At 45.4% G+C, this 16,678-nt stretch overlaps 1 protein-coding gene across 7 annotated transcripts in view; it reads left to right on the plus strand.

The window, feature by feature from the left end:
* LOC138480702 (sestrin-1-like) overlaps window positions 1-16,678 on the plus strand; it is a 240,198-nt gene that overhangs the window by 38,862 nt on the left and 184,658 nt on the right. The window contains exon 2 of one of the 7 annotated variants that reach the window (XM_069612401.1): window positions 10,260-10,335. The exons of the other annotated variants lie outside the window; for them this stretch is intronic. The gene's annotated coding sequence lies outside the window, so the exon portion shown is untranslated. The remainder of the gene's footprint in view (window positions 1-10,259; window positions 10,336-16,678) is intronic. 7 annotated transcript variants of the gene reach the window in all.

Raw genomic sequence — 16,678 nt, forward strand, 5'->3', positions numbered from 1 at the left:
AAGAGGGCCGAGGCCCTGGAGATCTTGCGAGAAGGCGAAGTGGCGTAGCACCACGCCATTACGGTGGCAACAGACATTGCTGACACTGGTTTCTGCCTGCTAGGCAACAGCGTTTGCCTTAGACGACGAGGTTGGCTCAAGGCTACGGATATCCGCCAGGATGTACAAGCCAAGGAGTTGGACGTGCTGTTCGACGGGAACAACCTGTTTGGGAAAACGGTGGATGAGTCCCTCCAAACCATCAAGGCGGACACTGAGCTAGGGCCCTAGGCATTCTCCGGCAACGAAGGCCGTCCTTTTGGAGCACCGAAGGCAAGCAGGGTGCCTCCAAGGGATTTGGCGGTGACTCCTCTACGTACCGCCAAGCGGCCCGCTCCTTGTCACAGGAAGCCTATAGAGGACGAGGCAAGTCGGGTGGGCCCCGCCGTCGTCGCCAGGGAGGCCAAGGCAGCAAGGCGTCCTCCAAGCAGGATTGAACCGACAGCTGTGTCGGGCCCCCACCGAAGCACCCCGGTGGGAGGCCGGCTGGCGAAGTTCGTCAGCGTGTGGGAGTCCATCTCCACCGACCGTTGGGTGCTGGACGCCCTGGCCCAGGGGCATGCCCTCGAATTTCTAAAAAAGTGCACCCGCATTCCACCCGTGGTCAGGAAGGAAAATCGCGTCCCTCAACTGCTATTGGAGGTAAGGGCGTTGCTCAAAAAAGGTGCCATCGAGCTTGTCCCGAAGAGGCTCCGAGTATACTCAAGGTACTTCCTAGTGAAAAAGAAGACAGGAGGATGGCGCCCCATCCTGGACCTGCGACGACTGAAAAAGTACATCAAGGCACAGAAGTTCCAGAAGGTCACCCTCCAGCACGTGCTGAGACAGCTGGAGGGGGGCGATTTCCTGTCGTCGTTGGATTTGGAGGATGCGTACTTCCACATCCCCATTCTGAAAGGACACCGAAGTTCCTCAGGTTCGTGGTCCAAGGACGCACTACCAGTTCAAGGCCCTCCCGTTCGGATTGAAGTCGGCACCCAGGGTGTTCACCAAGTGCCTCGCACCGGTTGCGGCGCGGCTGCGCCTGCAGGGGATCCACGTCTACCCCTACCTGGACGACTGGCTCATCTGAGCAAGGACAAGGGAGTTCGCCATGGATCACACAGCAAAGACCATCCAGCTGCTCACGGACCTGGAATTCTCCATCAACTTTCCCAAATCCCACCTGGCCTGTCGCAAGTCGCACTGTTTCTGGGAGCTAAGCTCGACACAGTGGCGCGTCTGGCCTCGCCGTCGGAGGAAGGGACGAAGGCCATCCTGGGCAAGGTGCAGCGTCTGCTGGCCACGGACGTGGCCAGGGTGAGGTCCATCAAGTCCCTCCTTGGGATGATGTCCTCCTGCATATATCTCGTGCGCCTGTGCAGGCTTCCGATGCGCCCTCTGCAAGAGTTCCTCGAGGCCCGCTGGATCCAAGCGACGGGCAGTTTCGAGGACAGGATCCCGCTCGACAAGACCTTCCGACGAGCGATCCGGTGGTGGGGCACCCGCGCTCATCTGACGGCGGGCACAGACTTTCAGACCCCATCCCACCAGATAACGGTGACGACGGATGCCTCCCTGGAAGGGTGGGGAGCGCACACCGGAGAACTTCACTCGAGAGGCCTTTGGCTTCCGGAGGAGAAGACACTCCACATCAACATCCTGGAGCTCCGTGCAGTGTTCTGGGCTCTCAGGTCCTTTCTCCCGTCCCTCAAGGGCAAGGTGGTGAGACTCTTCACTGACAACACCACCACGATGTTCTACATCCAGAAGCAGGGAGGAACCAGATCCCCAGCCCTCTCCAAGGAAGCCCAGGATCTGTGGCATTGGGCCGTCGCCCAAGGGATGTTTCTGGTGCCCTTTCATCTGGCAGGGATAAAGAACACCATCGCTGACTCACTCAGCAGGGAGCTGCGCTCGTGCCACGAGTGGGAACTACGTCAGGATCAAGTGGATCGACTCTTCCGATGAGGGGGGGTGGACGCAGACCGACCAGTTCGCGACGGTGACGAACCCCAAGTGCCAGAGGTTCGCCAGCAGGTTTCCCCAGCCGAGGAGCATGGGCGATGCTTTCTCGTTCCCCCTGGGACGGCCTGTTCCTATATGCGTTCCCTCTTTTGCCGTTGCTGCTCCGACTCGTCAACCAGCTCAAGAGGTCCCGGTGCAGGATCATCCTAGTCGCACCGGCGTGGCCGAGGCAGATCTGGTTCCCGAACCTTTTGGACTTGTCAGCGTCCCCACCAGTCAAGCTGCCGACGGACGCGGGTCTTCTCTCCAGAGAAGGAGGCGCCATACTTCATCACGAACCGGAGTCGCTGAACTTGCAGGCCTGGCTCCTGCAGCACTAGAGTTTGGAGGGTACGATATCCCGGCTGACTGCAGAGAGGTCCTTGCAAAAGCCAGGGCGTCCTCAACTCTCAAGTGATACTGACATAAGTGGAAGAGGTTCTCTGTCTGGTGCCGTGCACAGAAGATTAACCCTCTACGGATTACGGCCCCTCAAGTGCTGCCATACCTACTGACGCTGGCCACGGCTGGACTGGCTTACGCCTCCATCAAGATGCATCTGGCTGCGATCTCCCGATACACCAGAACCACAGGACGGGCGTCCTTGTCCCATCGCCTGGTGAAGGAATTTATGAAGGGACTGTTCAGATCGTTCCCACCGGTGAAGGCCCCTGCCCCGGCGTGGGAACTCAACGTGGTGCTGACCAGGCTCATGGGGGCGCCATTCGAGCCCCTGCATTCGGCACCATTGAAATTCCTGTCGTGGAAGACTGCGTTCTTGTGGCAATCACCTCCGCAAGGCGAGTGGGAGAGATCCAGGCCCTATCCTGCAAGCCTCCATACTTGACTTTTCACGACACAAGGGTGGTGCTGAGGACGCACCCCTCTTTTATGCCCAAGGTGCCCTCGGACTTCCACCTCAATGAGCCCTTGGTGTTAACTGTTTTCTTCCCGTCGCCTTCGTCACCGGCGGAGAGGACTTTGCACTCGCTGGATGTGGCTAGAGCGCTGAATTTCTACGTGGACCGCACAAAGAGTTTTCGGAAGACATCACAGCTTTTTGTGAACTTTGGACCTGTGAACCAAGGGAAGGCTCTCTCGAAGGCTTCCATTTCCAGATGGCTCTCCGGCTGCATCACGCACTGTCATCGGTTGGCAAACCGACCGTTGCCTGGCTGTCCAAGAGCCCATTCGACCAGAGCTATCGCTGCTACCACGGCGTTCTTGTCTGGTGTGCCCCTGCTGGACATCTGCAGGGCTGCTACGTGGAGGTCGACGCACACCTTCACGAGATTCTACTGCGTCGACCAGGAGTCCAGGGTCAGCCAAGCGGTGCTGCGCAACCTGTTTGCCTAAGGTGAGCCTGGGAAGGAGGTAAGAACTGCTTAATGTTGAGCCTTTTTTCCACCTCTCGTTGGTTGTGCATGTGTGTACTGCTATGTATTTTATTCATGAGCATGTGAATCCATGCCAGACCCCATGCTGGAGAAGGAACACATTACTTACCTGTAACTGTTGTTCTCCAGCATGGGTCTGGCATGGATTCACATGCGATCCCTCCCTCCTACCCGTCTACGGCTCTTCACTTGGTCATACTGCCACTTGCATGCTACCAAATCTGAAGATGGCTGCCAGAGGCGGGGCCTAGGGAGAGGGCAGCCATTGGCTGGGGGCAGTATGACCCAGAGACCAGTGATTGGTTACTACTGAGAAAGACAGATCAGAAACGAAACTGATACGGACTTTTTCTTTACTGAGGATTCCCGGCCTGACGACAGGGAATATTCATGAGCATGTGAATCCATGGCAGACCCATGCTGGAGAACAACAGTTAGAGGTAAGTAACTTGTTCCTTAGCATACTCCTGTCCTAAATGGTACAGACGGCAGCATGGGCAACCTCCCTGGTGGTATCCAGCGATCGCACCATCCATCACTTTGCAGTCTTATAGCGAAGTAGGACACCAGCCTCTTCACTAGCTGGGCAATGGGTTCGCTGTGTGAATCTGGTGCCCCAATCGGGTGAGTTTTCCCTCCAATCTGAGATGAGCTGGAGTTCATCGGCCCAGACTGTGGGCAGTGACTAGTGAGTGAGAATATATGATATACTGAAGGAGGAAGTGATCGGGTCAGCTGCTCATACGTCTGCCGGATAATCCCAGAATAGAGCGTGTGGTTCAATTTTATCAGCCTCTTGCTAAACTTAAAACCACAAGACAGCTGAGCAGCAGCTGCCACAATAACCTGGGCTGCTGGGACCTGATGAGTGCTTGAGGCCTTTAGATTTCTTGCTTTACGTTGTTATTTCTGTTCCTACTATGATAGCAACAGCATCTCTGAGACAACGTAGATTTACAACAAACTGCGTTTGAGAAAGTATTGCAGTTCTTTAGTTCAGAACTTAATGTGTTCTCTGGAAGAGTAGATTAAGGAATCTAGCCACTGCCCTGGTTTTTACACACACACGGTATGAACCGGACCCGGGCCATGGCTTCCACCTCACAGGTCACCGCTACTGGTAGAAACTGTCCGTGCCCCACTTACCTGTTGTCTTGTATAGGAAGTGGTCCCACGACTTACTCTTTAGCCTGGAGTGTTATGGGAAAGTCCTGTACCTTTTACTCCAGTGAGCCAGGAACTGCTGCCCATGTGTAGTGAGCTACCGGGCAGTTCCCCCGCTGGTCCTCTGACCACCCTTTTTGGTGCCTGTTGAAGGTAGTTATAATGGAGACTGAAGGCCAGAGGTCCCAGTTGGCAGCGACTATCCATCCCTGGGCTTGGGTTCTAGCGTCCAGATGGCCTAGGGGGTTTCTTCGAAAGGTACATGCGTACATTGATGAGCAGTCGTTCCAAGCATTGTGCTGGTGATTGGAAGTCAGTTGTGATAAGTGTTTATCAGGTTCCCGTCTGTCTATGCTGGTTTGTTGCTATTCATGCGAGGCATACTCGAGTCTAGATGGTCTAGTGTGACTATTCAGCCAAGTGTGTCCAGTCCCTGTCTGTTTGAACGTGTTGCTGTATTTTTACAGGAAGAAAGCCGGGACACTGCTATCCATTTTTTCGATGCCTATATGGGAAACCCCTGGAAATGTTTGTACTCCTAGTCTCTTAAACAGCATGCGGTTTGCGGTTGCCTCTATTACTCCAATGAATGATATACATTGATCTCTGAACGGTCTTCCAATCTCAGGGTTATCTCCTGTGATTGTCACTTTATCTCCCTGTCTTTGGATGCAATTGGACTGTTTAAGTGGTGGTGTGAGACCACCAAAAGCAATTTGATGGACTTAAGACATCCTGGCACTTGTCAAAGGTCCTCCTCTTCCTTCCATGGCCCCAGTGACAAAGTTGAGGACTGAACATGTGTGTTTTGGTCAGCCACTATCCGTGTTTTCATTCGCTGTATTCAGAGCGGGTACATTTGTGAGCTTCATTTCTTGCAGATTGTTATATAGGATGAGTTATGAGAGGATTGTCCTAAGAATTACGCGTGGAACAAAGACCGGCCCATACTTGGACTGCGTAACTTTTCCAAAAGATTCTGGCTCTCCTAGGAGATGCCATAGAAGAAAAGTAAAGTCTTCACTTTCTGGAATGGAAGGGCGTGGCAAAAAGGTACAGATGAACACACAATAAGGGCTTTTGCTTTTATGTTCTTGTTTAATGCGCGAACCTCGCAGCGGAGCGATGTGCAAGGTGTGTAAAAGATCCGATGACTGGTTTAGTGAAAGAATATTCTTCATAAACAATATTTCGAGGTAAGACCTAACATTTTAGGGAATGCAGTTGGAGCAGTGACCTGACCACCAGAAGTGGAGCAAATGTTGCAAACACTCGGTTCTTGAGTCCAAAATTTAATGTGAGTTTTCAGATTTCCATTTGGTGTGAACATAAAATGCAAGCTATCAAACTTCTAGAGACACCACCAGTTGCATCTCAACAAAAAGGAGCACGCAAAGACCACCATGCAGAGTGGGCGACCCACGGACCCTGGGCAGTGTTAATGAACCACATCGGTAAACCAACTAGTTTGGCTGCCGGTGATGCTTCCCAATTATCCAGCGATGCCGACGGGCATCTGGGGGTTAAAGGAAGGTAAGCCTGGGAGTTCCCAGAGTTCCAGGACACAATATCTGTTTCTTATATAGCAGTTGGAGCTCGAACACCGTCCACTACCAGTTCTGCAGGGTTGTCTGTGCATGAGTCACAGAAGGAGCCACATTGGATACAGCACATGAGCAAGGAGTCCAGGGGAAGAATGCTTTGTTCTCTCAGGTGACCGAAGTCTTGCATCTGCACAGTTCAGAACTGATGCTCCATCAGAACCACCTTCATCTTCCTCTGGTGAGTCTGCTTACGGACTCGTCCCAGAGATGGGAACGGTAAGATTGTCATCTATTCACACAAGACGTTGATGCAAGCATGACTGCCCTGTTCTCCCAAACTGGTCCCTCTTTTAGGGTGCCCTGCAGGGATCAATCATTTGTTCCTGAAGAATTTTAAATGACTGCAGCATCTTCCCACCAGCCTAGTAACTAGCTGAGCCAGGAAAACGACTAGAGGCCTAATTTCTAGCACCATGGCCTGGGACTCTTGGGCATTCCCAGGAAGCTCAACACACTACTGCATCCCCAGTGAGGTACTGATTAGCAATGAGTGGGGTACAGAAAAATGGAGAACTATGCTAGCAAGAATAAAGTTGAGGACCTCACTAAGGGTCCCACCAGAAATTCGCACAGGAGGTTTTTAAAGCTGGGTGTTGTGGTGGGTCCGAAAATAGTCACACATAGACTGGACATTGCTATCAGGTTTTTTTTCAAACTAATAAAGTGCCTATCTTGCCCTATTGCTACAGGGATCCTACCTATCCAAACTAATTGAGGTGCGCATCTGGCCAACTAAAAAAAGTCTACTGTCCAAAACCTAATCTACCAGAGCCTACCACTAAACCTAATAACTAAGGTTTGCCAAAAGAATGCCTCTCTTTGCTGCTTCCCTTCGGCCGTCGGCCTCAAGGCTTTACTTCAGGGAGCACTTAGTTCATATATCTCAAAGATGAAATAAAATTCATTCTGATGGTCTCTTCCAGTTCTCAATGTCTGGCTTATGAGCTCCTGCCAACTACTCCTAGGTTTGGTTTTCCAGATGGTGTACTGTTTATCAGTATTCTCAGTACTTTCCATAATGGTTTCCTTAAGATAGTCTTACAGTCCTTCCTCTCACTCTTTCCACTCTAACCTTCTGGTCCCTATTTTATCCTTATCGTGAGTGTGACACCACCACTTCTGTCATCTCTCTGCTAGGCTTTTTATTTGAGCCCTGGGTGCAACATAACCTTGACTTGAAATTAGAAAAACCTTTCCAGCCTTGAGTAAAGAAGTATTCCCTTGGTGACCGCTAATTTGTGGTGTAAAACAAAGTAGGCTAAATGCACATTTTGAATTGATTGTGCTGGGTTGTCAGCATGAGTTTTTCCTAAAACTGTGTGGCTGTTACACAGATGCAAATTTTAGTGAAAAAGAAAAGGTTTGGAAAATATTACTCTAATGCGCCAACCTTACTCAAAAAAATGTTTTGTTCAAAGGTGAGTCAGTTCAGTTTTGTCTTTTTATTTTGCACAATAGGTTAAAGAACATTCAAACAAAAATGGTTCCAATTTTGTGTTTACTTCACACCATTACAATCCTTAATGCAACTTAATGTGGGGTGTTGACTCCACACTTGTAGTTTGGTGTATTTTTTTGTATTTACTTCACACCATTTTAATCCTTAATGCAACTTGATATGAGGTGTTAACTCCACACCCGTAGTCTGGTGGCTCTTCAAGAAAAGATTGTTTTAGTTTATATTGTCCTCAATTTAGACTAATTATCTATGCCTTACTATGTCTCTCTCAACACGTGTTTCCCCATTGTTGCTAACAATGGTTCATCAGGAGAGGAATTAGTCTAAATTGAGGACAAATTGCAATTCTTTGTGAGGTATATTGACGATCTGTTTGGGATATGGAGAGGCACAGAGGAGGAACTTAACAGCTTTTTTCAAGACATGAGTACCCTCTCATCCAGAATTAAATTCACCCACAAATACAGCAAAATACAACTTGAATTCCTAGGTGTGTTGGTTTATTGTAAAGGAAACCAGTTGGAAACGACTATTTTTGCAAAGAGTACAGACAGAAATAGCATATTACTCGCATCAAGTTTTCATCCAAAGAATACTATTGAAAGTATCCTAATGAGCAAACTCCTAAGGTAGACGTATAATCTCGGAGGAAGAAGAGTTTGAGAGGAAATCAGTTGACCTCATGTAAACATTCTTGGCAAGAGGTTACGATCGGCAAAAAGTTCAGACACAATTGTAGGAAGTCAAGAAGATTGCAAGAGAAATAGCATTGAAACAAAGTGCCAAAACAATTAGTACAGATTTGGTATATGTCACGACTTATTCGCAACAGAGCAACCAAGTGAAGAAAATCGTGAAGAGCTGGAAATTACTATCGCCAGATCCCACACTAGCTAAGCTGTTCCCAACACCACCTTTGTTCGCATATGACAAAAGCAGAACCATTCGTGACTAGATTATTAAATCGGATTTTAGTCACAAGAGATGTTCGACATCAGAAAGTTACAAAGGCACTATACCTTGTAACAATTGCAAATGCTGCCATAATGTTATCAAAGGAAATGATGTGTATCATCCACACAACGGACAACCTATACCTCTGAAACATACTTCTACATGTGAGACCACTAATGTAATTTATGGGATCAAATGCCCTTGCGGATTGTGTAATGTTAGCTTAACAAGAAGAAAGGCAAAGGTAAGATAGGGGGAGCATAAATCCAATATCAGGCAATCTTCACTAAAGTCCCCGGTAGCGAATCATTTCAGAGAACAAACATACAGTGGCACAAATTCAATTCATCATCCTGGAACACGTGACTTTGCCTAAACGTGGGGGTAATTTGTCTAAACTTCTACAACAGAGGAAACTGTATTGGATTGACGGACTTGATTCAATGCATCCAAAGGGGATGAACTTCGACCAGGGACACCATTATTGTCTTAAACAATATGCTGTCCAAAATATTTCTGTATCGATAAGAAAATTGTACTTCGTACCTTGGGTCTGTCAAGAAATCATTCCTGGAATACAGATTCAATGAAGAGATTTAAATGCATGTATTGACAGTGTTATCATCAAATGTATATCAAGAGCGGTATAACTACTGCACACAAAATGCATTATGTACTTATTTGAATGTCCTGATTTAACGTATATTGGTGAAGGAAATTATACCCAACAAGTTAGGGGTTCTGCATGGCAATTAGAACTCCAACCAGTAATATGTACATGATGTGACATTTCGATTAGGACAACTCATAAGTTAGAACAGAAATAATGTTTTATGTTTTCACAATGAGTATAATGTTACGAAATCACTCTCCAGCTTTCAACTTAAACCATTAGGGATATGCTGGTTTAAACATGGAGATAATGGTCCCTACTTTGGTAGTACAGCGTGACGGAATACTGCGATATACTCTACTGAAGCCTTAGCTACACATTTAGGCGATTTATACCAAAGGGTGTATTGACATGCGCTCAAGAAGGCAGGCATAGCCTTCTAACAAACGGGGTAATCAGTAAGTCACCAGACATCTTTGAGGAAGTGCTACTTAGTAACACGTGACCATGCAAATCCTTTCGATGTGGATAGCCATCAGTAAACACACGTAGCTAGTTTGCGGCAGGTAGAACGGCATCAAGAGTAAGTCAGCGCGTCCCCGGCATATGAAAGAAAGTACCCACCACACGAGCGTGGTCGCAACAGGCAGGAGGGGAGAGGAGGGCTTGGAGCGAGTCACTGTGCCCCGGGCGTTTAAAAGAAGGCATTTACAATACGAAAGCAAACGCGACTATCCCTAAGGGAAGGTAAGGAATCCACTAATTATGTCTCGAGAGATTAACGCACGTTGAGTACTCCGTTAGACGAGGATTTTAAGCATGTAATCTCTGCTTATAATGGATGGATTGTGGAAACACAGAGGTGAAGCGAACGTTGCAAAGAAAATGAAGCTGCGGGTCGGGAAAGAACCCTGTGCAGATAAAATGGCAGTTTGAGTGACTACTGAAAGAAATGAGGTACAATTGCATAAGTGTCACATTTAACTACAAAACTTGAATACCGTTGACTGAAATACTAATGAGATTTATGATTCTCATTGCAGTACGATTTGATTCACACTGCCCAATGAAGAAGAATTGGCATGGCCCAGACTAATCCAATCTCAACAAGTGAATCAGGTCAGTACACTTGTTAAATACCGAGTGAAGTTAGCAACAACTTAAATAGTAAGGGTTTGTATTGGGACACAGCGCATTTCTTTGCGACTGATCCCACACAAACACCAGAGGCTACCCAAATATCTTTTTTGTAACTGAAATATATTGTTCGATAGATTACTTAATTAAAAAGAGGAATGGAAGAATCGGTGGCCAAATTCAGTCACAGGTTAGTGCAGATTTGTTTACTTATTTTCAGTATCCTTAAGAATGTGATATTAAACTACTGCATAGAATTTACAATCACTAGCGACGACCCTTGCACACCCAAGAACATATCTATGGACATCATCGAAAGTAGAAACTCTAAAAAGCTCACAGCTGAGAACTTCGACCCCACCTTGAACAAATTGCTAGATACCCACTCAATCCTCAGCAATGACCCAACTACTATCGCTGAGTACTACCACAAATGTCTCTCCACAGCGATTAACACCATAGCACCTGTAACCTCCAAACTAAGGCGCCTCAACAAAAAATCCAACTTCTGGTTCAATGAGGAATTAATTGCCCTTAGAAGGAAAAATGCTCTTTTGAGCATGCCCATAATAAACATCCCTCCCTGGACTCAGCTAAAGCATTCAAAGACGCAAATACCCTCTACAAATCAGCTATCATCTCACATAAAGCTAACGCCTACAATGCTCGCATTAGCAATGCAGCATCCGACTCCAAAGAGCTCTTCTCTATCCTTAGAGAACTTGAAAATCCACTTCCGACCGACACACCCATAAACACAAGCAAAGAATGGTGTACCACCATACAAGATGCTCTTGCCTCCAAAATCACTATGTTACAAAACAAAATCAACTCCAAAAAATTACTCCTAGCTACAAAAAACCCCCCCTTCCCTAATCCATCTACCCTTTCCAGTGACAACTCCAACCCCCCCTTCCAATTCACACCAGTCACCCACAATCTCGTACTCGATACTATCTCCAAACTAAAAGCATCCAACTGCAAAGGAGATACTGTCCCAGCCAAACTAGTCAAAGCCTGTGCACCCACCCTGACCCCCCCCTCATCACTAAATTTCTCAATGCCTCATTCAACTCCAATACAGTTCCGACTAGCATTAAAGAAGCCTGGGTTACACCACTTCTAAAAAAAACAAACCTAGACCCCACCATTCCAACTAACTACCGCCCCATAACCACGGTCCCATTCTTACTCAAAATCATCGACAAACTAGCCTACAACCAAATTCAAACCCATTTAGAATCTAACCAGCTCCTCGGGACCAGACAATCAGGCTTCAGGCCCAACCACAGCACTGAAACAGCTCTCTTGGACCTCAAAATCCAGATGGATGCCATTAGAGATTCAGGGAAACTTTGCATTCTCCTGCTGTTGGACCTCTCAGCTGCGTTTTACTTGGTGGACCACGACAAACTCTGAAACTCACTTGCCCGTGAATTTAACTTCTCTGGGGCAGCCACTGCTTGGGTGAAATCATTCTTAACTGACCGCACCTCCAGAGTGTCCATAGGTAAAGAAGCAGCCAACCCCATCCCAGTCCCCATAGGAGTGCCCCAAGGCTCTTGCCTTTCTCCCACGCTGTATAACGCATATACCAAGCTCCTGTTCTCAGCACTTGACGATATGGGTGTCATATACACAAATTTTGCGGATGACACCCAGATCCTTATACCTCTTACAGGCAACTATGACCAGGACACTTTAACAACCAATAAAATGTACGTCATCATACAAAACTGGATGGCATTAAACAGCCTATGTCTTAACGATGAGAAGACGGAAGTCCTCATCGTAGGAGCTCCAGCCAAATTAGCAACCCTTCAGCCAGAATATTCAACCATCGACGGCACCAATATTCCAGTGTTAAAGCAAGTAAAAACACTGGGCGTGTACTTCGATGCTAGCCTGACCATGACTAAACAGATCAATGTACTTTCCTCCTCCACGGCCTACACTTCCAAATTAATTGCACTCATCCAACAATTTCTGACCCCAGCAAACTGCCTCACCCTGGCCAGAGCACTGGTCCTATCGAAACTGGACTACTGTAATGTATTACTACTGGGCACCTCCAACACCAACCTAGCCAAAATGCAACTTTTGCAAAACAAAGTCCTGAGGGCAGCGCTAGGCATAAAAAAATCAGACCATATATCCAAGACCAGGAAAGATGCCCACTGGCTGCCCCATCAAAGCCCGCATCATTTTCAAAACATTATGCATCACCCACAAATGCATTACAAAAAAAGGACCTATCTACCTTAATAACACTCTGCATCCTAAAACTAACATAGGATTACTGAGATCCAACGACTAACTCCTCCTGGACCCCCCCCGATTCAAAACCACAAGAGCAGGGGGCAGCAGCTTCACCACTTTAGCCCCCAAACACTGGAACACCCTACCCATCATCATCAAAAAAGCATCCTCCTTCACGATCTTTAAGAAACAGCTAAAAACCTGGTTATTCAACCAATATTAGCACCCAAAGATGGGACCCCTTCCATCGGATACTGTTGTGAATACTTAGGCCACTGTATATTGTTGTGAATATGTTGTAACCTATATCATGTAATGCAACTAATGTAATGTTTGAATGTGACTAATTTCTAAGCTGTCTTATAACCTCGCCGTGACACCCGAGGGTCTGGGCGTGTAACAAATAAAATACAATAAATAAATAAACTAGAAATTTAGAACTTGTACCCATTTTTATTTCTTTGTTTAAACTTACAGAATCTCAAAATCCGGATGATTCTTACCTGAAGAAGGGTGAAAAGACGCCCGGAATGCATAGTAAATGATAGGTTGATAGATGCTATATTCCTATCAGAATGTCAGGATAATTTTTGTTGAAAAATTGAAAGAATGTGAACATTAGTCACATTGTGAAAACAAACAAATGCTATTGTTTAAATGCAAATTGAGAGTTAAATGTTATTTATGTCAATGAATTCTGTTGATGACAAAACTTTTACATTATAAAATCTGATAACAAAGGTACATATATGTCTGTAAATTGATATGTTGTTCAATATGAATATTTGGAATTCAAACAAACTATATAAAGAGACACATATGATACATGTGCACAAAAGAATCTTGTCAATTGATATTCTTTACTTGTGAGTTAGTTGTGTTTGCCACTAATTGTATCTCATCTAGTACGGGGTGCGTATTGTCCACCTTATACTGTTTATGCAAAATATTCTAATTTGATATATTCAGAATTTGGAAATAGATTGTGACTCCAGCTTCATCGCATAAATTGCAGTGGCGTTACTGGCATAGATAATGGCCATAGCATCACAGAAGTGATATACAGGGACCGTACATGCCTAGATTGTGTTCAGGGCTTCATAAGTTATTTACAGTGACTTCAACGGCATATATTTTTCCACAAAATCTTAAGTGCTTTACACTAGGAATGCTGCCATGTATTATGGACTAGGCTTCATGAAATGAATTACAATACTCAATAAGTTGTGATCTTGGGCAGCACAAAATTGTCAAATGCTCCTGTGTGCTGTTGGTGACATTCCATCTACTAGATTTCTTTCATGCATTACTCTAGCGAACCAATTTTAAATTGTGACTTTTTTTAACCCTTTTTATAAAATGACATTCTTTTAAATGTATCATTTCAACACATTTTTAAAATGTTCTTGGGAGAAACGCCTGATTTACCCATCTTGGCACCCTGTTGCTATACTTACACTAATTTTTGGAAGATGTTAATGCTGCTGCACTGAAGATGGTCACCTGCCGCTACTGACCTTGAATCATTTACAATTTTTTTTTTTTTTTTTTTTTTAAACCTTTATAAAAATGTTGACAATCCATTTCTTTTCATTTCACATAAAAATCATAATTACACACCTAACATATATACACAATGATTACATGGATTCAATAGTTCTTGATTCAACAAAAACAATTATATCTCAAAGCAACCATTTACAAAATTCATAACTTCTGATTCTAAAAAAACAATTATATATCAAATCAAACGTTTTCAGAATTCATATATACATAGAATGCCCCGAAATGCAAATTTAATTTTTTTCAACAAACATGACAATGTTCATCTATGCTTTTTCAAAAAATTGGATTACTCATCAATGCGTAACTATACACCATATAAAGATCTAGTTGGTCCTCCAGATGATTCAGGAAACGAAAAATTATAGGTTTGTAAGCATCAGTCTAACACATAAATTCTCCAAACTGTCTTCACATTGTAGATTCACTAACTTTAAGAATATATCTGAACGTAACCCTCTAAAATGGGTGCACTCCAGTACTAGATGTTTCAATTATTCCTTTTCCTCACCACACCCTGGGAATCGACAATGCATCATAGAAGTACCTATCAGTTCATTTGTCCAAAACCTTACCCGTTCACGTGTGTGCATTTGGTTCAATTTAAATCTTAACTGAGAACCGCATACAACATTACACGGAAAGGAGATAATATAAGGCGGATAAACTGAGAGTTTCCTTGTAAACTTGGCATACTCTGCATACACTTTATATTGTTTCAAAGAGTCTATTGTTGCAACCCAATCATTCTCATATAGTCTCTTTTTTACATATGCAGGACGAGTCAATAAATCCTCTTGTCGGACATCCAAATCAGTCAATATGCCTTTCATCCTATTGCTGTGAGCCGTAAGAGATTTGCTTGAATTATTACCTAGCACAGATTGTGAATCCTGGAGCTAGAATTTTAGAATAGGTGCATAGGGATCTCATTTAAACCGGATAGCTAATGCAATTAGCCCAAATTCTTGGCTAATTACCATATTGGGTATTGACAATGCCAGGCATAAAGCGGTTTTCAGCACCGGTCCTTGGATGGTATTCAGACATGTGTGAATATCACACAGGCACATATCGGTGACATGCAATATAGAAGGTTCAACTTTTTTCGTCATACATTCTAATAAAGGCAATAAAGAATATTTGCAAAATTTTTTAAAGATCACCTTCATCTGTGATAACAGCAAACTCACCTTTTCATTTGGAATCTCAGACCAATATTTTAGCGAAGTGTAGTTAAACACATTGTAACCTAGATAGAGGAGACTAGAAGGCTGTTTAACTTGGATCTCATTAATCACCCATTTGAATGGTTTCAGTTTTCTGCCAGCAGTAAATGTAAACATCAAATTTATCCTACAATAGGACTCAAATTATGCTTCGCCCCAGCCCCCGAAATTTGCAAATATATGCTATTTATTTTGCAGACCATATGGCGTTGCATTGAATAGTATAATATCAGCAAATGCGAGCCAGTGGAGCCACATAGATCCCAATCGGACAGCATATGAATCTGATGCAGCCCATAGCCTTTCTAAAGCAATCAAATAAATATTGAATAGGCTCGCTGCCAGTGTACACTCGTATTTCAAACCTACAAACGTAGGAATATTCTCAGTAATAGACCCTGCTTTGGTAATCCTTACCTGATATGATGTACCAGTGTGGAGCTTTAAGATCCACGCTATTAATTCTCTAGGAAAACCGAATTCATCCATTTTCAACCAAAGAACATTCACTTACTATGCCAGTGCCCTCTCAGGAGCTCCTCCTGTGCCTGGCACCAAAAGCTGTCTCATCTACTGCCGTATGCATAATAACTTTGGGTGCCAGGGGCCAGGCATCCCACCCCCTTCTTGTTTCTGTGTGAAGTGTAAAATCTCAGAATGGTTTCATAACCTTACATCTGTCACCTAGCGCAGTCTGCATAACTGCTGCGGCAGCATGAGCATTGTAATAATTCTGCATGAGTCGGTGGTGTAGACTGCATTTCTTTTAAGGAGCCTTACAATCCCCTAGCATCCCTTTGGCTGGACAGTTGGTCTCCCCTCACTCCTGCCACATCACCTTCCCGGTGTCTGGGCAAGTGGTCCCACGGGCATTCCCCCAGTGGCTGGTGAAAGCAAGCGTCCCCAAACAGCACGATCCTCCCCGCAATGAGAGACAATGAAGGACTCTCCCAAAATGGGAATAAGGCCAAGACAGAGTGCGGGTGAGCGTAAATGGGAGTTTATCAATCAGAATATGGCATGCAAAGAACTCTGCAAACTCCGAGAGCGCTCTGTCTGACAATAGCAAAGACAGGTGTATATATTTACAAAAAACGTCATCAAAACCTACATACTATAGGGGGCACAAGTTCATTGGGATTGGGTGGCGACGACTAACTATAGGTGCTGCTGCGGTGTGGTTGGTCTTGGCTGGAGGACGTCACTGGTCACCCTCGTGGGTTGGGCTGGGCCTGGCAGGTCGGCTTGAGTTCATCCGGGCGGTGTTGGTGTGC

The sequence above is a fragment of the Ambystoma mexicanum genome, chromosome 5p, assembly GCF_040938575.1.
Source record: "Ambystoma mexicanum isolate Mex_15411 chromosome 5p, UKY_AmexF1_1, whole genome shotgun sequence".
In the NCBI taxonomy this organism is placed as follows: domain Eukaryota; kingdom Metazoa; phylum Chordata; class Amphibia; order Caudata; family Ambystomatidae; genus Ambystoma; species Ambystoma mexicanum.